Source organism: Chenopodium quinoa, unplaced genomic scaffold, assembly GCF_001683475.1.
Source record: "Chenopodium quinoa cultivar QQ74 unplaced genomic scaffold, ASM168347v1, whole genome shotgun sequence".
Lineage (NCBI taxonomy): Eukaryota > Viridiplantae > Streptophyta > Magnoliopsida > Caryophyllales > Amaranthaceae > Chenopodium > Chenopodium quinoa.
This window is the reverse complement of record NW_018744720.1, coordinates 77393-105080: the sequence shown is the minus strand read 5'-3', so window position 1 is coordinate 105080 and position 27688 is coordinate 77393. Positions and strand designations below refer to the sequence as shown.

Below are 27688 nucleotides of genomic sequence, written 5' to 3'. Positions count from 1 at the left end.
TCTAGAGAGCTTTTTCTAGATTGTTAGTTAGTTAGACAATACTCCAAGAGCTTGTTTGGTTTATTTGCAATTAAGGGAAGTGTTGAATGTTTGTTTATGTTCGATAAAAACATGATTTATATAATTCGATGATCAATCGATATTCCAATGCTATGTTATATCTCCCGATCCCTATTTCGTCATTCTTGATTTTTAATATTTATTCTTACTGTTAATTTTACATCGTTGTACTTAGCTTATTTTCAAGTCCGTAGTTTTATATATTAGATCGTAATAGTTGTTTCGGGGTTTTCTGATGTCCTGCGGGAGAGTTACAATTCCGAGACTGGAACCGGACGCCTGTACCTGCAAAATAACGGAGACTCCTGAGAGCTCCGCCTCCAACGGTCAAGTTAGTACCCGATTAAGGAGTAATCAATACAGAAATTAAAGTAATGAGATCTCTCTAGGTGAGAGTGCTTAGTGTTGGTAATCTGCGTTGTTAGCGAGATTAGCCGGTTGTTAATAAGTCTGTTCTTCTCTGCTTGATCTCTTAATTATTCCGTCCCTGATTAATGAGGATTAATCGAGTATTTATAGCCTTGGGAAGCGTGCAACTCTCTAGGTTTAAGGTAAACCTAGGGCTGATCGGGCCTCTAGACTGAATTGGGCCTTGATGGCCGGTTGTCCCATTTGGCATGGGTGGACACGTGGCGTGTCTTAAGTGGTCCATGGGGGACGTATCTGTGATTGACACGTGGCAGGCTCCTGTTGGCCTTCGTGAAGGACACGTGGCGGAACCTGGTTGGTCCACTTGTCAGACGGTGATTGGTGGATAAAAATCCCCTAATCATTTGCCCCTCACAGGTGGCACGCGACTGGTCACGTGTCGCCTGTGACAGGTGTCGCACGGTGACAGGCGACGGCCCGTTACAGGTGTCACCTTGCAGACGGCCGAGAGATTTTCCCGCCCAATTTTTGAATTCGGAAGCGACCCTTCGCCTTCTCATTTTGCCTATAAAAGGAAGTGCTGACTTCGGTCATTTTCACATTTGAGAACTTTTGCGAGAACATTCGGACCCCTGAACTTGCTCTGACATTTTCGGACTTTTTCTGCCTACCGCCTGTTCTGACAAGCCGACTGACCCGAACTTTCAGGACTTCATCGACCGTCACTCGTTCAGGTAACTCAGTTCTCTTACTCTTAATTTTCTTTTTATTTTTTGAAATGGCACCATGGAAGCACACGACACGCCCTAAGTTAGTGATCAGCCGGTCACCGGGGACGGCTGAATCTAGGACTAGGAGTGCCGCCTGCCCTTTTCTGGACCCATCTTTGCCCTTTATACAAAGTCCGACTGTATCTGTGTCTATGCAGAACGTGATGGCCAGAACAAAAAAGACTGCTATGATATCAAACTCAGACGGCTCCTCCCAAAGGGTGCTCCTTAGTGAAACATCTGACCAGGCGCCAGATGTAGAACGAGGCGACTGTCAAGCTGACAGTTCTGAGAGAGGGACCAAGGTGTTCCCTTCCCATCTTACCGTGGACATGTCTAATTTTCCTTCTGCTCCTTCTAAGGGAGAGGAGGCGGGCCCCTCTAGGAGAGGGGAGGAGTCGTCCTCTTCGGACTCGTCAGGGGACGAGTCCGAATCCAGCTCTTCTGACCATAGTTCTTCTGGCTCAGAAGAAAAACATAGCCGCCTACAAGAGGCGAGAAGTTCTCATGCAGTGGAGAAGGGGGATAATTGGGCAGAGCCGTCCGCCTCTTACAGAGAGGAAAACGCCCCCTACTACTGCAGGGTACCCCGGGGCCGGATTGCAACCATGCGAGACAACGTGGCGAGCTTTATTGCTAACCACAAAATGGGCCCGGAGTATTTACTGTTTGTGCCGGATCCAGAAGATACTGTCGTCTGGCCGGCTGGTACCAGCTATGGTGACGGCTGCTTTGGCTGCTATGTGGCGGCCATCAAAGCTGGACTGCGCTTCCCATTACATCCGACTGTTCAGCGGATTTTAGATGGGTATGATCTGGGGTTATGGCAGTTAGCCCCCAACTCTTGGGTAAACGTACTCGGCTATGTGGCCGGGTGCGAACTGAACGGGGTGGAGCCAAGTTTTGAGGCTTTCGCCCACATGAACTATCTCAGCCGGACCCCTAAGTCGGGAGGTACCGGCTGGTATCAATTAACAAGCCATAGGGGTTACCTCATGACGAGAGGTAAGGCAAACAAATGGAAGGATTGGCGGAACACCTTCCTTATTATCGAGAGTTTAGACACGGAGCTGAACAAACGTTTTAACAAGTGGAACAGGGATCCGCCTCTTCTCGCAAGCGGCCGCAGCATGCCGCCTGTTCCCCCAAAGGCTAAAAAAGAGATCCTAGACAAAGGACTCTTCAAAGTAGAGACTAGGGTGAACTCTACTTCAGGGGTACGAGAGCAAGTACCCCTAAACTGCGTCCCGAGCTTCAAGTGGCTCTATGACGAGTACTTCTTGGCCGCCTGTGGCCTCAGCAGTCGGTGCTCTAGAGGTAGCCGGCCTGACGAATACTCTGTTTTTTCACGCGTTGTTTACTTGGGATTTTTACTAACTTTGCTGTTTATTTCTTTCAGCCGACGCCATGAGTAAAATAACAGCATCTAAGACTGCGGCGGCCATGCTGCGGGTCTCGCTAATGAAGCAGTCGTATGCCGACTCCCCCAACAAGGAGGCACCCTTGGTAAGCCTTGAAAACTTCTCCTTTTAGTTGTCTTATGCATATACTAACTCTTTTTGTTTTCAGTCTGGCACTCCAAGGGCTTCTTCCTCGCAACAGCCGGACCCCAAGGCCCGGAGGACGACTGTTGCAAGCTCTCCTGGGTCTTCCAGGAAAACAGTGGCGGCTGAGAAGCAGCCGGCCACTTCTTCAAAAACCCAGGCGGGGCCGCCTAGATGTATGGACACTTGCTTGTAAAAACTCACCCTTGCTTCCTTCTTGATTAGATCTAACTTGTTTTTTCCTTTCGCTTAATGCAGCCGGCCCCCAGGGACTAGACTTGGTTGAGGTAGCCAAGTCTATGGTTAAAGTAGTTCCTCCATCTGACAGGGAGGCGGTCAAGGGTGCCGGCACCCTTGACCTCGATGGAATTTCAGGGGTCCTAGCTGAGGTATACTTAGCACCTTTTTGAGCTTTTGAGTTCCAGGACGCCTGTTAACTCTTTTGATTGGAAACTGACGCCTGTTTTTCCTTGTACTTAGGCCCTGCTCCGAGTCAACAGCCTTCGCAAGCCGATTGATCGGAAAAACAAAGAGGTAAAGGCCGCAAAGGCTATGGCCGCCTCCAGCTGTGATAAGGCAATGTTTCAAATTGCCCAAAATGAAGTACTGACCATTGATCTTCTTTATTATCAGGCGCAGGCGACCGCCGCTGTTCGGGCTCAGCTAGAGGCGGCCCAAAAGAAGGTTGACGAGCTGGAGGGGACCGTCACTAACCTTAAAGCCGAGCTGAAACCCCTTCGCCAAAAAATGCACTCTTACGAAGCCATGGAGAAATCTTTGGCTAACGTAAAAGAACGCCTGGTGAACCAGGAGAAGAGTCTTACCCAAGAGCTCTCGGACAAGGCCGAGCAAGAGAAACAAGAGCTCGTCCGGGAGATGGTGGAAGACTCCGCCCAAATCCAACGCATGACCTGGGAACGACTGTTCCCCAGTGCCGACTTTGCCTCATGGGAAAGAACGTACCGCCAGTGTTCGGAAATATATAATCAACAGATCCTGGCGGCTGCTGAAGAAGAGGCGTTGGACGTTGCGTTGGAGGAGGAAGAGGCGTGCCGTTTGCTTTGTAATTACCCGGCCAGGGGGCCGGGGTTTTGAATATTCTGCTGGTCTTTTATGGCCGGCTCATTTTAATCAAATTTTTTTGTTTTGGTTCAAATTTGTCTAAGTATTTGAAATTTGCTCACTAGACCGACTGTTGTGTATGGCCGAACGTTAAGACAGGTACAAATAGTAAGTATGCCGCCTATGCCCCTGGACGACTGGTTGTCTGTTTCCAGGATAGATGATCAGTCGGCCATTTAATCAATCGGTATTCGAACTCTTTATTCAATTTGACCAAGTAAATAGAATTACCTAGTAGCCAAGGAATTAAGTAGGAAAACAAGCGGCGGGTACCGGTTGTTTCCCTTTATTGCCAATGTTGGCTTTTAACTCGTTATTTGTTAACCTAGCAAGAGTATTGGTTGAGAGCCTTTGTTTATTAAAAACAAGTGGACGACTCATACCTTTTAGGCTCCATACTAAGTTTGAGTGACTATTAAGTTAACATAGGAGTTATTTAGTCTTTGTCACAATCTTGATTGAGTAGTAAAGGTATCAGGCGGCGTAGGCCGGCTAGACCCCTTGATTCACCAATGTTTGTTGGCTATTAACTCAATAGGTTATCCAGTAGGAATAGGGGTTCGAGTGCCCTTGTTTGTTTAAAACAGGCGGACGACTCAAACCTTTTAGGTTCCATACCAAATTTGAAGGAGTGACTATGAGTTAACTTTGGAGTTACTCAGTCGCCGTCACTTTTGTTTGAGAAGTAGAGGTACCAGGCGGCGTAGGCCGGCTAGACCCCTTGATTCGCCAATGTTTGTTGGCTATTAACTCAATAGGTACCCCCTGCATTTATCCCAAGTAATACAGGCGGTTATCTGACTCAGATGTCAACTGCTACCATTGGTTTGGTTAGTGATAGAGTTATCTTTGTCTCAAAAACGGCTACGTGGTTGCCCTTGGGGACAGTCGTATAGGTGCCGTGTAATTAGTTTATAGAACAATGTTCCACCCAAAAGGGAGCTGCTCTCTGCGACGAATTTCATCCGGAGGGATGCCGTCGGACGCCTGCTATGATGTTGGGACAGGTCGAATTAGTTTTGTAGTTTTGATCAGGGGGCTTGGCGCCTGGTCTGATCATTCGGCCGGTGGCCTTGGTAAGTTCTTGGTGAACGTAGGTGCTAAGTAAAAGAAGGGTAGCCGCCTGTTAGTTACAGGATCGGCCAGGCCCTAATCTTTTTAGCTAAGTATTGTGAGTAAAATACTCGATGGAGAGTAGCCGACTGTAGAGGAACAGACGGCATGCCCCTCTAAAGATAGAGTGAAACTCTATGGAGAGTAGCCGACTGTAAAGGTACAGACGGCATGCCCCTCGTAATACAATATTGAATAGTAAGTGCAAACTTTATTAAGTAGCTCTTTACTTTACATCATTCAGAAAAAATATTTTTTAAGGTTATCTACGTTCCAGGTTCGAGGCAACGGTTGTCCGTCTGGTGTTTCCAGACGGTAGGTACCGTCCCTGACTTCCGCATAGATTCGGTAGGGTCCTTCCCAGTTGGGAGTTAGTTTTCCAGACTCATTAGCCCTACCAACTGCTTCCATTTTTCTAAGTACAAAGTCCCCTACTTTGAGTGGACGCCTGTGTACTTTCTTGTTGTATGATCTAGTCATTCTCAGGCGATAGATCTCATGGCGCAAAACAGCATTGCCCCTCTTTTCAGGAAGTGAGTCTAATGCCAGGCGCATAGCTTCCCAGTTTGCCTCTTCGTCATATAGCATTACTCGAAGAGTCGGCTCGTAGTGTTCTATTGGAAGAACAGCTTCTGCACCATAAGTTAGGAGGAAGGGAGTTTCTCCAGTCGCCCCTTTTTCAGTCGTCCTAATGGCCCAAAGAACATGTGGTAGTTCATCTGCCCATAGGCCGCCTGCTCGTTCAATCTTTTTCTTGAGACCGTCTGAGATGATTTTATTAAAGGCTTCTACCTGGCCGTTTGCTTGTGGACGGCCGACAGATGCAAAGTAATGTGCAATTCCTTGGTCTCCCAACCAGCTTTTGAGAACAGGCGTCTCAAATTGGGGACCATTATCAAAAACCATAGACATGGGAACCCCGAACCGAGTGATGACATTTTTCCAAATGAATGAAATTACATCTTTCGTCTTGATTCCCTTTACAGCCTCCGCCTCTACCCATTTAGTGAAGTAGTCAACGGCAACAAGTATATACCTTCTGCCGCCTGTAGCAGGCGTATATGGACCCAGAATGTCCATGCCCCACTTAGCAAACGGTAGTGGGCTGTGAATGGTAGTGAGGTCAGTAGCCGGACGGTGAATTAATTTGCCAAACCTCTGGCACTTGTCACATTTTTTCACCATCTCCATTGCATCTGCTTCCAAAGTAGGCCAATAGTAGCCCTGCCGCCTTGCCCTTTGAGCAAGCATCCTACCACCTATATGGGAAGCACAGAAACCAGAGTGAAGATCATCTAGTATCTCTCGTCCTTTTTCAGGAGTAACACACTTTAAGAAGGGTTGAAGGTGCCCCCTCTTGTGAAGTTCTCCCTGTATCATTTCAAAACAGGAGGCTCGTTTTTTCAGTGCTGCCGCCTGTTGAGGATCATCCGGCAGTGTACCGTTTGTCAGATATGCCCTGATTGAATCCATCCAGGTTGAGCTTCTGTCTAGAATTCCAATAGGATTTTCCTCGATGCTTCTCTTCTCCATTACTTCCCAAAACACAGTTCGAGGAGTATCGGAGGAGGCGGATGATGCTAATTTCGAAAGTGCATCTACCTGGTTGTTTTCTGATCTCGGCACTTGGATCAGATGGAAATCCTCAAGGGAGCCGACTGCTTGTCGGACCGCCTGTAAATACTTGATCATGGCCGGATGTGTTGCTTCGTATTCGCCATTGTACTGACTCACTATCAGTTGTGAATCAGAACAGGCGTCTATTTTCCTTGCCCCTGCCGCCTTACACATGCGGATCCCGGCTAGTAAAGCTTCATATTCTGCCTCATTGTTTGAAGCCTGGAAACTGAAGCGTAGAGCATACTCGAACCTGTCGCCCTCTGGAGATTGACATACGACGCCTGCTCCACAACCGTTTGAAGTAGAGCTTCCGTCCACATATACCTTCCAGACTTGGTCTGGAACTTGAGAGTCAGGAGGACGAGTCATCTCTACAATAAAGTCAGCAAAGGCTTGCCCCTTCACTGCTTTTCTAGGCTCGAAAGTAACTTCGAGACTCTGCATTTCTATGGCCCATTTGATCATTCGTCCGGAGGACTCCATGGTGGTAAGGGGCCGCTTGATCGGTTGGTCGGTATACACGACGACTGCATGTGCCAGAAAGTAGGGCTTCAATTTTTTAACAGCCATGAAGAGTGCAAGACCAAATTTCTCCACTAGGGGATACCTCAACTCGGCATTTTTCAGTACGTGACTGACAAAGTAGACCGGAAGTTGACAGCCGTCCCTTTCAGCAAGGAGCACCGCGCTTAACGCATGATCAGAGACGGCCAGGTACATGTAGAGATTTTCTTTGGGCAAAGGGCTGACCAGCCTCGGCAAGGAATGCAAGTGAACCTTTAATTTCTGGAAGGCGGCCTCAGCATCCGGCCCCCATTCAAACCTTGCCTTTTTCTTAATTGCCTGGAAAAAGTATAGGCATTTGTCGCCTGATCGACTTAGGAATCTTCCCAAGGCCGCCAGACAACCTGTTAACTTCTGAACCTCTCGGACGGTACGAGGCGACTGCATGTCAATGACCGCCTGTACCTTCTCAGGGTTCGCCTCTATTCCTCTCTGGTTGATAAGGAATCCGAGAAATTTCCCAGACTCAACTCCAAATACACATTTCTTGGGATTGAGCATGACATGGTGCCGCCTGAGTGTGGCGAAAGTTTCTCGGAGGTCCGTCAGATGATCTTTCTGAAGTTTAGTCCTGACAATCATATCATCAATGTATGCCTCGACGTTTCTCCCAATCTGATCAAAGAACACTGTGTTTATCATTCGTTGGAAGGTAGCCGGGGCATTCTTAAGACCAAACGGCATGACCGTGTAACAGTATAATCCCTGATCAGTGACGAAGGCCGTCTTCTCCTGATCTTTCTTCCATAAAGGAATTTGATGAAAACCAGAATAGGCGTCCATAAAACTCATCAAGGCATGGCCGGCTGTTGAGTCGACCAGGTTATCAATTTTAGGCAGAGGGTAACTGTCTTTGGGGCACGCCTTGTTCAAGTCTGTGTAGTCTACACACATTCGCCAGGTGCCATTCGGCTTTTTAACAAGTACCACATTTGCAACCCAATCTGGGAAGTAACATTGCCGAATGAACCCTGCATCAAGTAATTTTTTGACTTCGGCGGCTGCCGCCTGACCTCTTTCTTCACCATGGTTCCGTTTCTTTTGTCGTACCGGCTTCTTTTTCGGATCCACAGCGAGTTTGTGTACTGCCAGATCAGGACTAATGCCTGGCATTTCATGGACTTCAAATGCAAAGATGTCCTTGTATTCTTTCAACAGGTTGTGAAAGTCGTCACCAAGGTTTCTCAGAGCAGTCGTCCCTACTTTGACTGTTCGGTCAGGATGGGAGTCGTCTAATATCAGGTCCGCATGCTCACCAGCCGGCTGAGGGCGGAACTCATCCGGCCGGTCCTCTGCCAATGATTGCTATTTTCTTGCTTTTCTTGCGGACTCAGTCTGGGGTGCCTTTCTCTTTTTGTCGCCTGTTTCTTGAACAGGCGCACTTTCCTTGACATTGTCAAGGTCTGTTTTTTCTCCACTTGACCCAGTGGCCATAACAGTGGGCTTGACATCCGAGAGATAGCACTCTCGGGCCATCCTCTGATCTCCCCTTAGGGAGCCGACTGTTTCATTGTCCCTTTCAAACTTAAGCAGCATAAGTGACGGGATTATAACAGCCTTGGAATTATTCAGGGTTGGTCGACCCAGAATCATGTTGTAGGCCGAGAGTTCCTCTACCACTAGGAACCGGACTACCATGTGTCGTCCTTCCCCTTTTTCGCCCAGGCGAATGGGTAGATCTACTCGTCCCAGTGGGTGGACGACTCCTCCTCCAAACCCTATTAAAGGGTGGGAGGCCGGATGTATGCAGTCCGTCTGATATTTCAGTTTTGACAGACATTTGCTGCTGATAAGATCTGAGGAGCTCCCGGTATCTATGAGGATTCGGCCAACTCTCTGGTTGGCCACTTTACATTCAATGACGAGAGGGTCGTCATGCGGCCCCCTTATTCCTCCTAGATCCTCTTCAGTGATGACAATCTCAGGAAATGTATATTTAGACGGCCGTTCTTGGTGAACAGAATTTACATCTAACCGCCTTATATTATCTTTGTTGCCCCTAATAGTGGGACCGCCTCCTGAGAAGCCGCCTGCAATGGTGTAGACGACTGCATCATCTGTATCGGAACTGTCGGCCTGTTGATTCTTTTTGGCCGACTGCTTTTTTGAGGAAGTATTCCCCGTAGATTTCTTGACATAAGTGTCAAGATCACCTTGATCAGCCAAGCGGTCTAGGTACCGCATGAGACTGATGCAGTCATTGGTGTGATGACCAATGTCATCATGATAAGCACAGATTTTGTCTTGGTTCCGGTTGCTCGCAGAACCCTTCATGGGGAGCGGCTTCTCAATTGAGAGCCGTCCCTTTATTTCTTTTAGGATAAACTGGTTATCCTTGTTAAACACATACTTTGGGGAGTATGGTTTGAATTCTTTTTTCTTTTTCTGGGCCGGCTGTTTAGAGGAATCAGCCGCCCAGACCTCTTTTCTTTTTTCATCTTTGTTGGACGACTGTTTCTGTCGTCCCTCTCTGTTGTCGAACCTCTTCCCGTCCGACTGTTTCATCGTACACAGATCAGTCGCCTGTATATAGGCTTCTGCTTCAATCAAGGCCTCTTGAAGAGTCGCCACCCTTTTTCGAACTAAATCAAATTTGAAGGTAGACCCATCTTTGAGACCTCTAAAAAAGTCAGTATAAGCTACCTCATCCGGTAACCCTTGAATCTGTATTCTCATCAGGTTGAACCGCCTGATGTAGGAACGAAGCCCCTCCTTTTCACCCTGCTGAATTATTCCCAAATCAAGGGTCGTTTTCTTCGCAGGGATGTTCATAGCGAAGTTGGAGGCAAATAAGTAAGCAAGTGTCCTGAAACTGTTTACACAACCAGTCGGCAGGTTGCCGAACCATTGCTGTGCAATTCCCTTGAGAGTCGCTGGGAAACACTTGCACCAAGTGGGATCATCCAACCCTTGAAGGTACATCAGGTTGGTGAATGCCATCAGATGGTCTTCTGGGTTAGTAGTGCCGTCATAGGCGCCTACTAGAATATTTTTTACTTTGGCCGGCTGAGCGGCTTCAGTAATTTCCTTGGAGAAGGCCGACGGCTGTTCACCAAGTCTAAGCAGCCGTAGCTGCCAGTCCATAGGTTGGACGTTTTTTGCTGCAGGTCCACCAAATGGAGGTGGCTGCATAAAATACTGTTGTTGCGGCACAAATGGTAAGTTTGGTACCGCCTGGGCACTATAAAAGCCGGACTGACGGGAGGTGCCGCCTGACTGACTCTCATGGTACGACTGAGTTGGCCTCATCGAGGCATTTCGCAAACTGTCCTGAAAATTTGAAGTAGAAGCCGACTCTGATAATCGGTCACTCTTCTTCTGCTCTAGCAGGTGCCGAGCATCTGTGAACGTTTGCTTTGACCCGTCCGCCTGAATATGACGAACCGGTTTCCTATTTCCCGTAGGATAACGGAGTTTTGTGAAATCAAGAGCAGACGGCTCCCGCTTCTTGGATTTAGGATGGGGAGTCGCCTCTCGCCCTTGAACTGACTTCCTCTTTAGTGAAGTGGAAGGTTTCTTGGCCGACTGCTCTTTGACTGAAGCAGGCGGTTTTTTGTTGATCAACTCTTGGATCTCTCCCTTGAAATCCCTCATGAAGGTCATGAGTTCGTTCCTTGTGATGGGAGCAGACCCATCAGTCGGCTGTTGCCGAGCAAGCGGTGCGCCTGCTGGCTCGCTTCCTGTTTGAAGATACTCCCGTTCCCTCATTTCGGTATGACGGGTACGTCGGGCCCTTAGGGTCCCGTCTGGAGCTGTATGAGTTTCAACTTCAAATTCACTTTCGGTATCATGGTCCGACTGAACTTGAGGGTCGTCTAGGGGACGCCTCTCTTCTGGAGTCGGTACAGACTTGGATGCCATCTCTGAAGTACTCTCCCCACAGACGGCGCCAAATGTTTCGGGGTTTTCTGATGTCCTGCGGGAGAGTTACAATTCCGAGACTGGAACCGGACGCCTGTACCTGCAAAATAACGGAGACTCCTGAGAGCTCCGCCTCCAACGGTCAAGTTAGTACCCGATTAAGGAGTAATCAATACAGAAATTAAAGTAATGAGATCTCTCTAGGTGAGAGTGCTTAGTGTTGGTAATCTGCGTTGTTAGCGAGATTAGCCGGTTGTTAATAAGTCTGTTCTTCTCTGCTTGATCTCTTAATTATTCCGTCCCTGATTAATGAGGATTAATCGAGTATTTATAGCCTTGGGAAGCGTGCAACTCTCTAGGTTTAAGGTAAACCTAGGGCTGATCGGGCCTCTAGACTGAATTGGGCCTTGATGGCCGGTTGTTCCATTTGGCATGGGTGGACACGTGGCGTGTCTTAAGTGGTCCATGGGGGACGTATCTGTGATTGACACGTGGCAGGCTCCTGTTGGCCTTCGTGAAGGACACGTGGCGGAACCTGGTTGGTCCACTTGTCAGACGGTGATTGGTGGATAAAAATCCCCTAATCAATAGTCATTGTTCAAAACAGGGGTTTCAAACACACACAAGTAATAATTTGATAATCTAATTCTCTGTGGGATCCACCCTAGCTTACCCTACTACATTTTTAGGAGGTCAAAGTTAGGTTTATTTTTTGGTAGACCATTTTTCAATACCTTGCAATAATATCAACAAAAAATTGTTTCAAAATGCTCTTTGTGAACTTGGTGCTAGTGTTAGCATCATGCCATATTCCATCTTCAAGAAGTTTAAGTTAGGTGAGCTCCTCCAAACCAACATGACCCTACAATTGGCAGCTTGTTCTATTAAGTTCCCTAAGGGTAGAATTGAGGATATCCCCCTCAAGATAGGGGAGTTCACTATCCCCGTGGACTTCAATGTGCTAGAGATTGCGAAAGATGATAACATTCCTATCATTTTAGGGAGAAAGGTGGCATTATTTACTTTGTGTGTTGGTAATGATTTGGCTAGTTTCAAGCTTAAGCCCATGCATGGGTCCCTTTCTTTTATGTAAGGAACTATGTGCATTAATTCGCTTCATTTGAATGATATTTCTTGCACTATTTTGTTGTCTACTAATGATATTCTTGAAGGTTGTGACAATGCTTCTATAAGTGTTTATAGCGAGTTGGTTAGTGAAGGCGAGAAAGATACCTCAAGGCTTGAAAGTGTGATTGAGATGTCGGATTGGTTTGGAATTGCTTAGTATGATGATGAGATTAGTGGCATAGATGGTATGGAGTTCATTGCTCCAAGGATGAAGAAAACAAAGAAGAGAAAAGGATTTCCCAAGAGAAAGAAGGAGAAGTTAAAGTTCATTAAGCTTGATCAGGTTTTTATGATGCAAGATAATAAATCTCATAATGTAATTTTGCTAAAACATGGCAACGATTCAACTCTCTACTCCACTTTGGACAAGGTGATTTTCTCTGACCCTCAATGACTTAGAGGTAGGTTCGAGCTAGGGACCTTAAACAAGCGCTTCCCGGGAGGCAACCCAGCCCTCTAACCACTAGACGAAAAAGATAAAAAGTCACCGGTTCAAACTCCCCCTTTGGCACCGATTTTGAACCGTTGGGTATTTGAGGGATGCCAAATCCATGAAAATTTTGGCACCGGTTCAAAACTGGTGCCAACTAAAGCATTTGGCAACGGTTAACCGGTGCCAACTACATGCTTTGGCACCGGTTAACCGGTGCCAACTACATGCTTTGGCACCGGTTAACCGGTGCCAACTACATGCTTTGGCACCGGTTAACCGGTGCCAACTACCATGGTGCGTTTTTTATTTTTTCTGTCTTCAATACTATTAGCACCGAATCAAAGCAAGAACCGGTTCAAAAAAAGCCACTTTAGGCACCGGTTCTTTCTTTGAACCGGTTCCAAAAGTGTAAAAAAAAATTATAAACTTTTGGCACCGGTTCTGGTCAAAACCGGTGCTAAAAATACCCCAAAAAAATAAATATAATTTTATTTTTCTTTTTGCATTTTTTTCACTTAAATTGTACCAAATAATTATATATAATACTAATATACATAAAACACATATATTTTGTTCAATAACTTGTAATATTACACTTTACAAAATTGAAAAAAAAAACAACATATAAATTTGTTGATGGCAGACCATATGAGAAGGCCTGGTGATGGCTATTGTTGCTGTTTTGCTGGCCTGGTGCTGTTACATTCACAAGCATAATAAAAATAAGGGATTAAACAACGTTGTCAACGATAGTGCATGTCAACAAGATAATTATAAAAGCTGCCCAAGAACACCTCCGATAACTCCAAGAACTATCACAGCCAGGATATTATAACTACTACTGTTCTGCTTCTGCTACTGCTTCTGCTTCTACTACTTTGTGTTCTGCTTGTTGTTCTGCTATTTCTATTCTGCTTACTCGTCCCTAGGAGAAGTATTTCAACGAGGAAAAGAAGGCAATTGGTGAACTTACTCAGAAAATAACAGCCAAGTATGTAGTAATTCAGTACACAGACGAATATTTCACATCGTCCTCATAAAATAATGTACGAGTACTCAGCAAAAGTTGCAAGAAATTACCTAGGAGTCTGTCCTGCCCATATATCTTTAGAAGTATAGTTCTCTTTTACTTTTATGATTCCCTCGTCCCATGCTTCCTTATGATTCATGAGATCAAAAGCACAATCCCGGCATTCTTGGGATGTCTTTGAAGAAAGTAGCAAGACCAACTTGCATGAGATGATCCTGTGAAATCCATCAAAGGCACAATGATTTTAATGTTCTGCTTTCATTCCCAATTTTCCTCGACTTAGAGTGCAAAGAATTTGCTCTATTATTTATCATTTCAGAACTTTAGTTTTCTATCTCTAAGAAACAAACATCAGCATTCTTATGCATAACTCCTCAAAAAAGTATTAAATCAAACTACTGGAAATACTTGCATGAGTCACCGTTAAAAAATATGCCGGAACCTTAGCATCATAGCAAACAAAACCTAAGATCTCAGTTCAGCCAAACCCCCTTGATTCCGAAAAATGATAATGCACAACCAATTAATGTAACTATTACCTTTGCAGCCCTCATGATCAGCACGGTTGTAGTAATTTGTTACAAGCACCCTCTTCTCAGAAATGGCCAGAGCAAGAATTCCACACATTCCAGCAATTTGTGCACCTATACCAAGTCCGGGGAGTCTTTCCCAATCAGCCACAAGATTCACTTGAGGGTCATGACAGTTCAACGGATGCTGATGAAGCCATAAATCACGCTGCACTTTCCTTGTCAAAGGATAATTTTCTTCATCAGATCCCCAAATCTACCAATGCAAAAAGAATACCGATATTAGATTATAACCAAAGGTGTAATTGATATATATAGTTGAAGATAATTGTTAACATTGTTTTCATATAGAAACATACCCAGGGAGGATAAGCACCTTGAGATATATCCTGATGCCTAAAATCATTCAACTTCTCATCCTCTTAATCCTTAGAGTATACGTCTAATGATCCCTTCCAAAGTGTCCAAGGGGGGAATGTTGCATTACCAACACGCGTATCTAGCCTCTTGTTCATCAAGGCCTTCGACTTGCAATTCCCTAAATGAGGGTCATTCAGGACACTTGATTTCGTGTTTGTCCATGGGTCTACTGATTCATTTAGTAAGGTACTCCAAGTTAGATATAGCATAGACATCTTACCGTCGTCACAACATAAATTTGTTCCCCTTGGATTCACTTCCTTCTCCACTGTTCTTGATTTAGAGTCACTGTCTCCTACTGTATCACATACATAAAACAAATTGAAACTCATACATAAGGAATTGGTGTGGTATATTCATATCATAACACATGAACAGTAAGAACGAATTGGTGTGGTATATTCATATCATAACATCTGAACAGTAAGAATGGCATTCTTATTGAAACTCGTCACAACATTAACATGAGGGTTCCTTACATCACAACATTTACAATGCAAGAAAAGAGATGTAGCCATTATGAGCATTAACATGAGGATTCCTTACATCATGTAAAACCTGTGAGTTATTTTGTCCATATATGTCGAAATATTGATCGGATTACTTTATGGTCGAGTCGAGTCACTTTTTTACGCATCAAATTAAAAACCCCTGTCATAGTGATAACTGATAAACCCTTAAGAAAAACCTTGACCATAGTTAACTCACAAACCCTTGAGAAAAACAGAGGAATAACACATTTATAATCATAATAAACTAATGGTGAAACTAAAATGAAGAAAAATCAGGAATAAAAATACTAGTACATTGGCAATTTAATTGTAGTTTATTTTACAAGATCAAAGTAAAGAAATGGATTTAATATTAAATAAATAATGTGCAGTAATTTATTTAAATAAGGAATACTTACGAGACGATGATGAAAATTAGTGGGTAAAATGAGAGAGAAACGAGAAAAATGAAAATTCTTCCAGTAAATTTCTTCTTCCCATGATTTATAATTCCCAGACTCCATTTTTTGCAGTGAAATCTTGTTGAAGAAAGTGAAATTCCACCCTAATTACAAATGGTTGAAGTTATTAAGAAGATGAAGGAGGTGATAACTGATAAACCCTTAAAATCTGATTAATAGTTAGAAAAATATCGTCCTGTGTATATCAAGATGGGAGATCCATATTTCCTTACAAAATAGGTTGCTAGATTAGGATTATATTGTATAAGATAAGAAAGTAAAGAGCGCGGAAAATTATCAAAACAAGGTCTAACCCCCCCCCCCTGCCCCAACACACAGACACACACAAAAAAAACTCCTAATCGGTACAGAATAGAGGTTCCTAATCCAATACACCTCGTCCCTTAATGCAATGCCTAAGGGACTACAAACACATTCACCATTCATCTACCTGCATCAATGTCCGTCCGTCTTAGTCAACTAAACATTGCCAGAAAATTGCAATAAAAATCACAATAAAATCTTAAATATAAACAACAATTTAATACAGAATTAGCAAGAAAATAAACATATCTAATCCATAAACTAAAAATCGCAACAAAATATTGAAAATTATTAGAGAAAACAACCAAAAACAGTGTTAGCAGGATTCATTGATTATATCAATGGACTCCAGTAAACGCTGAAATTTTGAATAATTCGGCAAACAAATTGGGTTTTCTACCTTGCATGATTATATCGATCGACTACAATTATTGATTGTATTAATTCAAAGGCGAAATTTTACCCAAAAATGTTAAAAATCTCTCAAGTTTTTATAATAATTATTGCTCAGAAATATCAAGTGATAACTGATATCTAGTGTTAAGGAAAAATATCAGAAAAATTACCTGGTGGTCGGTAGCCGACCCACGAAGGACGGTTGAGGGGAACGGAGGGTGGCCGGCGAAGGGTGAGTAGCGGCGGGTAGAACATACTCTCTCCTTCTCCTACTTATTTTGTTTGACAAAAAATAGAAATAAAACCAGAACCCTAAAATTACAAAATTGAAAACCAAATCAACGACAAACCTAGGTTGCGAAGAAATTCGGTAGATTAAGAAGAACACAATGGCCCAAATCTTACCTCAAAGCTGCTTCAATGGAGGTGAGAAAACTCAGAATGTGCTTCAATGGAGAATAGAGAGCAAGAGTACAATGGAGGAGAGATATGGAGAGAGAAGGAGGTGCATGCAGTTGCTTTAATGGAGTGAAAGAGCTCAAAAACGGCTTCAATGGAGAAGGTGGGAATTCGGAGGTGGTGGCTTGGAAGAGAAGGTGAGAACGAGCTGAGGGAAAAAACAAGTTGAAAAATCCTGGGGAAAGAAAAGAAGAAGAAGAAATACGAGAAGCTCGGTTTTTTTTAATGGCTACTACTATACTAGTGGGCACCGGTTTAAGACGAACCGGTGCCAACTATATTGCTTTCTTCGGTTTTTTTTATTTCTTATTTTTTATTTTTGGATTGGCACCAGTTTTAACCGGTGCTAATTAGATTAGTTGGCACTAGTTTTGGTTGGAACCGTTGCCAACTCTGAATTTTCCAACCCCGCCTATTTCTTTTGGCACCGGTTTTCAAGAACCGGTGCTAAAGGGGGGGTGCCTATTTCAAAATTTCTACTAGTGAACTTTTCTCTTTTCATTTTTCATTTTTCTTTTCTTATCTTCTCTATTCTTTATTTGTTTTTGAAGGGTGATTTTGATGCGATTTGCATTCATTTGATCAAGCATAAAGCATCATTTGGAGGTGCTTAGTGGTTGTAGTGAGAGTTTGTGCTTAATGTTTCTTGATTTTGAGCCATACGAGGAAGGTAGATGCAATTAGGATTGCTAGAGCAAGATTTAGGATGGAAAAAGAGGTAGAACAGGAGAGTGTGGGCGTGAGAGCAAGATGCGCGGGCGCTCCAATGAAAAGCTGAGAGCAAATCTAAGCGCGACCACCTACGCGACCCATGCGCGGGCGCAAGGTTATCTTGCGCAGGCGTGCAGGTGGCTGGCGCAGGCGCGCCCGACTACAGGTCGTGGCTTAGTCTTCTTTCTTTCCTCCTTTTTCCTCATTTTTCATACCCTAACTTTCGACTTCTACTCTTTCTCACTCTAAACTACAAACCCTAACCCCCAAATCTCTCTAAACATCATCCAAATTCACATATTTCCTTCACAAATCCATCATTTGCCACATACTACTCACCATATTTCTTCTTCCTCAAGCTTCAATCTCCATTGGAGACCAAATTGGGGATTTTGAAATTTTGGAGAATTGGTGCTCTAATCTTGGCTCTTCTTGCCTCTTGTATGGTATAATCATCTTCTCTACTCTTATTTGAACTTGTTGTATCACATATGCATGAGAATTTGATTTTTCCATTGTTGTGAATAGTAGTAGTATTTGTATGGGATAACTCCCGCTGAGCTATCTCCAGGCTCCCGGTCTCGTTCACAGGGTGCGCACTCACCGCTGGAAGAACGCCTAAAGGGGTTCACCAGCCCGATAGAGTCAGCCCGCAGGCTGACTAAGTAGGACTCCTCTCAAAGGAGATCGTAAACCTATAAATAAGGAACAAAGTAGAACGGAAAGGAGGTTAGACAAAAGTTATTACACTCTCTTTATCTCTCTAAGTACACTTTCTCTCTCTAAACACATTCTAACTTAAGCATCGGAGGGGGGTTCCTCGAGCCACCCTCGAGGGAAGTCACGTGTGTTCCCTTACGCAGGTTACTAGCTGGACCCATCCTGCCCTAGTCTGAACCCTTAGATCCGTATCCGTAACAATTTGGCGCTAAAAGAAGGGGAAGGATCGTGACAACCTTAGGTTCACCAACTGAGCAAGGACCGGCTGGTTAACCGCCATGGCCGGAAAGGAAGCAACACAAACACCATTTTCAAAAGTCATTAAGACTAATCAGACACCCCAAAAACAACATCAATAACCATCGGATCGAAACCTGGTGTGACGAAGGTGGTGGTAAAACCAGTAGATCCTGAGGGACCTAACTGTTCTTTTAAGTTCGGAATGCCAATGACAGGCCCGAATAATGAACCTATCATCCAAACACCTGTAACCCAGAAACCTCAGCTTGTCAATATGCAAGCCATTCTCCAAAACTTTTCAAAGTGTAGCAAAGAGCAGTTGGCAGCAATGACGACGGTGCTTACTAGCTTTGGCAAAGGAACAAGCTCAGCAGCAACAACTGCTGCTTCGGAGAGCCAGTGGCCAAGAAGCCTGCATCTCCAAACCTCACCTTGGAGCAGAAGGTGTTGATCTAATTGAGGAAGAAGGTGTTACAACTGGAAGCCCGTAATCTAAATTTGGAGTGGGGAGAATATGCAGTAGCAAATAAAGGCAGCCCGGAGGAATGAGTCACTCGCAGCAGAAATCTTAGAGCGAGGGCTAAGCTAGGACAGGGGAAAGCGTGCGCGGCTCCAGGTGATTCCAGATGATACCCCATTTTGCAGGGATATTCTAAAGGGGACGATTAAGAAGATCATGATGCCTAGCTGTAAGTACAATGGTACAACAACACCTAAGAATCACGTCTCCACGTTTGAAAGACACATGGTATTGTACACTATGACTAACTTGGTCTGGTGTAAGGCATTTCCACCAACCTTGGAGGGACTGGCTGCCGAGTGGTGTGGAGCCACCCCGAAGGGATCTGCCTACTCTTACAGCCAGTTAAAGAGGATGTTCATGGAGCACTTTGTCATGCTGGTGGACCGGACCAAAATGACTACTAAGCTGATGTCGTTAGTCCAAGGAAAAGAAGAAGCCCTGCGGGATTTCATTACCCGGTTCAACAAGGAGGTAACAACCATCCCAGACATGAGCCAGGAAGTGGCCCTACTGGCAATGCCTAGTGGTCTCCTACCTGGCGCACCGTTCAGAGCATTCATGGGACAAAAAAGTCTCAAGAAGCTAGCTAAAGCGCTAGGAAAAGCTCACGAGTTCATAGAAGTAGACGAGACTAATAGAGCCATGTTGAGCAAGAGGGCGCTAAACGACCCAGTCAAGCAGGCGAAAGTCACCCGGGCTGAGAACTCAGCCAGGTCAGTGGGAGTTAGGAGAACTGACCAAAGACGAGGAGCACAAGCTGGGAAGTTCTAGCGGTACACTCCGCTGACTCATTCAAGATCTCACATCTTAAGCGTGAATAAACTTGATGATAAGTGGTAGAGACCACCAGAATGGTGAATAGAAACCGTGACCCCATCAAGTGTTGTGACTTTCATAAGGACAATGGACATACCACTGATGAATGTACGCACCTGAAGGACAAAATAGATGACTTAGTCCGGCGCGGATACATGAGCAAGTTCAAGCAGCACTCTGACTACAGCAAACGAAGAGAAGAGGATAAGTCAGGATATTACCGCAGAAGGGATCAGAAGGATCAAGGTGAAGGCAGAGACCGAGACAGCAAGCCAAAAGACAGGGTATATGTGATCGGTAATGGACCAGTGCATGGAGGAACGGTGAATAAGGCAAGGGCTGATCTGCGGGCAATGATTCACCAAATGAGCTATAATAAAAGGCGTAGATGACCGCGACTACTACAGCAACCACGAGCAGTGTTTGACGAGTATGACCAAGAAGGCATAATGTATCCTCATGATGATCCCCTGGTAGTCACGGTAAGAATTGCAAATTAGAAAGTGGATAGAGTATTGATAGATGGTGGAAGCTCAGACAATATAATCATCGTCAGCGCCGGTTCAAGAATTTCATATTGAACAAAAAAGACCAGTAAAGGGTAAGTTATGGAGTCACCGGGTTCAACGGATCAAGCCTCATACCAGAGGGCATAATTGATCGGGGGATAATTGGTCGTTGGTCTACTACCCTAAATCAAATTTAAAATTTATAATCCTAACCTAACTTTATCAAGTTCACACTAGATAGTGGCAAGCTAGGGTCTAACCTTAAGGACTAAGTGTATTAATTTGAGGTAATTAGACTAGTAGGAAGGTTGTGAGATAGGGAGAGAATCATTTAAAACACTACTTAAAGAAATTAACAAGATATTAGGGAAAGGGGAATCCAATTACATTAATGAATTCAATAACAACTCTCAATTAGATGATCATGATCTGAATTAGGAACGATTAACACACTCAGCTCACTCCCGCCCAATTAAGCATGCCAATTATCCTACTAAGCTGATTCACTCCCGCGCAACTAGCCTAGCAAAGGTATGGAAGAATCTAGACTCTCAATCAACTCACTTCCGCACAATTGATTGAAATCACAATTAAGAACCAAGAATCAATTAGCTAAAAAGATTCTAGTCAATGTAAGCATCATCCAAACACAATAATCAAGAATCAATTGCATACTAATTACAACCAATCACTCAATTCATCAACATAACTTTCATCCATTTCCCTAGAACAAAATCTAAGCAAACATAATGAAGGTAAACATGGAAAACAAGGTAAAACTAGAATTAAAGCAAGAATCAAACAAGTAAATTAATTAACTACTATAATCAACAATGAAATAAGCAAAAACAAGAATCAAACAAAGCAATAAAGGAGAGAGAAAGTTAGAAAATCTCATTGAATAGATGAGAAGAGAATCCACAAAATTGCTTCTTCAAGCTCTCAAATCTCCATTAAAATCAAAGCTTTCTATCTCTAAAACTACTCCTAAACTAGAGAGAGAAAATCCTAATCTACCCCTAAACCTCATTAGAGGAGAGAGGAAATGTAAAACTCCCCTTAAGGAAGTCTAAGAATTCCTCTATTTATATTACAAGAAGCAAAAGAAAGAAATCCAGAAACTAAGCTCGAACAAAACCCAGAAACCCGCGCTCGCGGCAAGGCTTCTCCGAGGCATCTCCAAAAACTTGTAACACCTCAGAAGAACAGGGGCATCTCCAGAAAATTGCACCATTAGCCGCGCCCGCGGCGGCTGCGCAGCGTGGCAATGTCTTACAACGGTTATAACTTTTGTTCTAGGAGGCCTCTTGGGGAGTGCAACCTACCGTTGGAAATCTCTTCAAGTCTAGTTTCCAACGCAATTTGAATCGCCTCAATTTAACGTTTAGATCAAAAGTTATGGTTGAAAGAGTGAATAAGACTCGGTTTAAGGCCTTCTACGAGCTTCAAGCTTTCTTGCCTCAATCTTCGTTCTTTGCTTCTTTCTTAGCTTCAAGCTTCTTCTATTGAACTTTCTTTCCTTTTTCTTGGGTCATAAGCATCGAAGAAAGTGTCAAGCACCTACACAAATAGACTAAGAGAGAAAAGAGTGAAAGAACACATAGAAAAACACGCAAATCAAGCTAGAAACCAAGCAAAAAGCATATTATTAACAACTAAGGCTAAAAACCATAAACCTAGACAAAGATAACTAAAACAAGACTAAAAGGAATATAAATAACAAAGAAACACCGAAATAAACCTAAAACTAAGGGAGAAGAACGCCCTAAAATGTGTTATAAATGATACTTATCAAATTCCCCCAAGCTTAACTCTTGCTCATCCTCGAGCAAGACAAAACCAAAAGAAAAAAGGAGAAGGATTTATTCAAGGAAGACTAGCACACTAAAGTAGACGAGAATGTACACTAACTCACTTTTGTAGGAATCACGGTCAATTTTAGCAACTAAAGACAAGCCCTTTAAACCCCTAGATCGCTCTTGAGGACGAGTGTGCTGTCGTGAGGGTTTCCTAAGAGTTTAACCCATAACTCTTGAAAAAAACCAAGCAAAACAAGGCAAAGCATAAAAAGGAAATCAAAAGAAAAGGAAGGAAAACAAATGTTCATGAATGGACTTTTGGAAATGAACAAGCACAAATGAATACAAGTCTTTCTAAACAATAGAGGAATACACGCTTCAAGATATCCAAGGTTGATTGAAACATAAGAAATACTAAGCATAGAGAACTAATAAGACACAATTCAGCTTCATCCCAAACGATCTTACCGCGTTCTCCCTACTAGTTTCAAATTCACCTCTAGTGAGCATCTCAATGATTCCACTAGGGAACCGGAAAAGAAGAGATTTTAGAGCTACTCAACATCTTGACTATGCAAACCGCTCCATAAGCTTGAATCCCATCTCCCTCCACCGACTTGTGACTCAACCACAAAGGTCAAAAGGTCTTCGAAGGGTTGTAATGTATGGGAAAAAAGGGGAAAGGTGGGCTAAAACTTTGAAAATTGGTGGTATACCTAATTGTGAAGCATAAGAATGGCCAATTCTCAACACCATAATCAAGTTATCACCAAAACTCAAACAAAAATATCAACACCCCCAAGCTTATTCAAAGCAAAATCACAAACATACATACAAAAAGCGTAGACACGCTTCCCCCAAGCTTAAATGGAGCATTGTCCTCAATGCCCTAAACTAGGGAAATCATAACTACATCAAAATACATTTGTGCTTTTCAATTATTTTTATTTTTTATTTTATTTTTTTTTCCTTTATTGCTTTGTCCTCGCCTCTTTTGACTATGGACAGCCTTTTCAACTAAATATTTGCTTTTATTCACAAACTAATACACAATACATATTTGCTACACAAAATAAGCTCATAACTTCAATCTATTGCACTTATAATCAATAAACAAACTCATTACCACTGGCTTCACAAAAACCAAAGGTGAAAAGAACGAAACAAATGGTATGAAGTCTAATAATATGGCTAGAAGAGAAGGTATAAGGCTCAAATGGTTAGCAAGAAGGCAAATGTAAACCCAAAACCAAAAATATATAATCGAAACCTAGAAAAGCAAAAATAACCACCCCGAAAAGATGCCTTCGTCCTTCCTAAATGGTTCGGTCGCGATCTCGGGATCCAAGGAAAGTTCTAACAATAAAGTAAGAGATAGTCAAGGATCCATGTGCCACTCATGCAAAATAGGTAGAAAGTTAGAGAAATAAAACCTCAAATGGTTGTAGAAAAAACTCACTATTGGCTTCAAATTCACTATAGGAAGCAACTCCTTACCCCAAACAAGTAGACTAGGGCTTCAAGGTCCCAAAGTTCTTAACATACTACCTTAGCATACTCTATCCTAAAATCAACCCAAGATATCTCAAAGCGTGCAAACCACTACTATTTAGGAAGAAATGCATTCATGAACACAAATCCAAAAGTATTATGTCCAAATCAAGAATAAAACAAAACACATTGAAAAATATAAGCAAACACATGGAAATGCATATAATCAAGTGCATGGCAAAAATGGACCACCATTCTACCCAAGCATGATAGAATACCCTCTCCCAAGCTTGAATGAGACAATACACTCAAATCATAAATCATAGAGTCCATGGGGAGGGGAAAAGAATGTAATAAATCCAACAAACAAACACATGGTCTTCAAGCCACCAACCATTAGAGAAAGAGCTAGGAAAGATATTACCGGATATAGGTGGGTGTAAATACCCGCAAATGACCCAATTTAACCCTTCAAAGCCAATTTCCTCCAAAGCTATGCCTCATATACCATATGCTAGGAAAGAGGAGTCAAACTTCCTTGATTCTTGGTCCAATACTAATGCACCGAAGTATATCAAGTTATGTACCTAGCAAATGGTACACAAACATTTCCATGAGCGAAAATCTATACTAAAAAGAAAAGAAAATGAAAGCAATAAAACACGGGTTACTTCCCGAGAAAGGCTTTCTTAAGGTCCAAGCTTGACCGCTCTAGTAAATAGTATTGCAACAAACGCAAGAGCTTGTCAAATGCAATCCTACGCATTTCATAGTATAAACGGTAGGCAAATGACGGGAGGAAGACGTGCAACAAGATTATTGCACGCAAATGAGGTGGGAGATGCCAAAAGAAAGAAGAAAAATCAAAAGAAAAATCAAGAAAATAAGAAAAAGAAAAAGAATAAAAAGGTAAAACCTCCTCAAAATCTTTTTGGGTGGCAAAATCACCCTTTTCCTTAATCGATTAGAGAGGGGCTTGAATATCACCAATCGAAGGAGGGTCCCAATAGGCTCTTTGACAAAAGATGGGAGGGGCATAGGATAATAGGGGATACGGTTAAATCTCCTTGAAAAAGGGACATGAGGAAAGGGAATAGGAGCAATGGTCTAATGTATGAACTCTCCTTCACCACCATTCCTCAAATCACCAATAAGAGCATAGAAATCAATCATAGAATCCTCAAAAGAAGAACACTCATGATCTCCATCCCCCTCAACCATCCAACCTCCAAGAGAAACCACATCTTCCTCTCTATGACCACGATGGACAACAACTCCCTCAACATCCTCAAAGCCTAGAGTCTCAAAACCATGCATGAAAGGATGCAAATTCATTTCGAACTCATTTCTCTCCCATGAAGCATTATCAATGAACTCACTCAAAAGGCTACGAGTTTTCGTGACTCCTTCAATGAACACACTAGTCATAACCTCAAATAAGTCCAAATACTCATGGATCAAAGGGTCACAAACATGCAAGGTAGACTCACCAAGATGGGGAAAGAGGTTGGAATCCACAAAATCAACATTTACTTCATTTTCAACTCCTCCACCATCATCCAAGGGACTCTCAATCTCTCTTAGTTGCTCAAATTCATCATCATCCTCCTCATTAAATCCCTCATCCAATATTGAACATGGCTCACTCACATCCTCACCAAGAGAAGCTCTCAAAGGGGGTGAATAAGGGGAAGGAAGGCACTCAAGCTCAAAAGTGGAATGAAAAGGATCAAAATCCTCAAAAATCCTCTCATCACAAGAAAATCTCCCCTCACCTTTACACCCTTGGCCCATATCATCCTCAAAAGCACTCTCACACTCCAAGTGAGGTGCCTCGCATCCATTTCCAGCAACCCTAGCACTCATCACTTGAGCAAGTCTCACTTCTCTCAATTTTTGTTCCTCTTGAAGCTCTTGGACTTGTTGGGTGAGATATTTCATTTGGGCAAGAATTTGGGCATCAATGTTATTGGGTTGAGGTTCACAACATCATTAACATGCATATCATCAACATTAGAACACACCTCATCACAATGAGCATAAGAGGGAAAGGGGTTATCACGCATATTTAGATCATCACAAGGCATATTAGAAGCATTAGGAGAATTATTCATGCAAAAATTAAAAGAATCTTGACATTGAGAATCAAAACAAGAAACATGACATTCTCTATCGTAAGAATCTCTAGCAAGCCATGTGAAGAAATTCCAAGCATCATGCATAGGTAAAAGATGGAATCAACCATTATACATATTCTCAACCATTCCCCTAGTATACTCATTCATGCCCTAATAAGCTATACCACAAGCATCACTAAGAGAAAAACCATGGAAACTAAGGAACCCATCAAGTCTTTCAAAGTAAGCATAGAAGGGTTCATCATCAAATTGAGGAAAAGATAAGCATGCCAATTTTTTTTTTTTTTTTTTTAACACAAAGCAAAGAAAATCCAACAAAAATCAAAACTATACATAAGAACCTAGATAATCTAATTAACACAAAATAATGAACGGCTTAGTCCCCGGCAACGACACCAAAAATTATACCGGGGGACAATAGGTCGTTGGTCTACTACCCTAGATCAAATTTAAAATTTATAATACTAACCTAACTCTATCAAGTTTACACTAGATAGTGGCAAGCTAGGGTCGAACCTCAAGGATTAAGTGCATTAATTTGAGGTAATTGGACTAGTAGGAAGGTTGTGAGATAGGGAGAGAAACATTTAAAACACTACTTAAAGCAATTAACAAGATATTAGAGAAAGGGGAATCCAATTACATTAATGAATTCAATAACAACTCTCAATTAGATGATCATGATCTGAATTAGGAACGATTAATACACTTAGCTCACTCCCGCGCAATTAAGCATGCCAATTATCCTACTAAGCTAATACACTCCCGCGCAACTAGCCTAGCAAAAGGTATGGAAGAATCTAGACTCTCAATCAACTCACTTCCGCACAATTGATTGAAAGCACGATTAAGAACCAAGAATCAATTAGCTAAAGAGATTATAGTCAATATAAGCATCATCCAAACACAATAATCAAGAATCAATTGCATACTAATTACAACCAATCACTCAAGTCATCAACATAACCTTCATCCATTTCCCTAGAACCAAATCTAAGCAAATATCATGAAGGAAAACTTAGAAAACAAAGTAAAACTATAATTAAAGCAAGAATTAAACAAGTAAACTAATTAACTACTCTAACCAACAATAAAATAAGAAAAATAAAGAATTAAATAAAGCAATAAAGGTGTGAGAAAGTTAGAAAAGCTCATTGAATAGATGAGAAGAGAATCTACAAAATTGCTTCTTCAAGCTCTCAAATCTCCATTGAAATTCAAGCTTTTTCTCTCTAAAACTACTCCTAAACTAGAGAGAGAAAATCCTAATCTAACCCAAATCCTAATTAGAGGAGTGAGGAAATGTAAATCTCCCCTAATGGAAGTCTAAGAAGTCCTCTCATTATATTAGAAGAAGAGAAAGAAAGAAATCCGGAAATCAAGCTCGAACAAGACCCAGAAACCCGCGCCCGCGGTGGCCAGAGTCGCGCCCGCGGAAAGGCTTATCCAAGGCATCTCAAGAGAGTTGCAACACCTGGGAAGAAAAGAGGGCCGCGCCCGCGGCGGCTGCGCAGCCTGGCAATGTCTTGCAGATTCAAATAGTCATAACTTTTGTTTAAGGATTCCTCTTGCGGTGTGAGACCTACCGTTGGTAAGCTCTTCAAGTCTAGTTTCCAACGCAATTTGATTTTCTTCAATCCGATATGTTGATAAAAAGTTATGGTTGAAAGAGGTAACAAGACTCGGTTTAAGGCCTTTCTACGAGCTTCAAGCTTTCTTGCCTCAAGCTTCTTTGCTTCTTTCTTAGCTTCAAGCTTCTTCTATTCAACTTTCTTACCTTTTCTCGGGTCATAAGCATCGAAGAAAGCATCAAGCACCTACACAAATAGACCAAGAAAGAAAAGAGTGAAAGAACACATAGAAAAACATGCAAATCAAGCTAGAAACCGAGCAAAAAGCATATTATTCACAACTAAGGCCTAAAACCATAAACTAAGACAAAGATAACTAAAACAAGATTAAATGGAATAGAAATAACAAAGAAACACCGAAATAAACCTAAAACTAAGGGAGAAAAACGCCCTAAAATGTGTTGTAAATGATACT

The 27688-nt window shown here is 42.8% G+C and overlaps 1 long non-coding RNA gene across 2 annotated transcripts; it reads right to left on the bottom strand.

The window, feature by feature from the left end:
• Window positions 1-13171: 13171 nt before the first annotated feature.
• Window positions 13172-17698, bottom strand: LOC110703496. 2 transcript variants are annotated; one of them, XR_002507683.1, is made up of 5 exons: window positions 16407-17698; window positions 14504-14862; window positions 14154-14400; window positions 13665-13829; window positions 13172-13509 (listed from the first exon to the last, which is right to left on the bottom strand). It is a non-coding gene; the product is annotated as an uncharacterized LOC110703496 (long non-coding RNA). The 2 variants fall into 2 exon arrangements; XR_002507682.1 differs by having other exon boundaries at window positions 13172-13829; window positions 16407-17695.
• Window positions 17699-27688: the final 9990 nt, after the last annotated feature.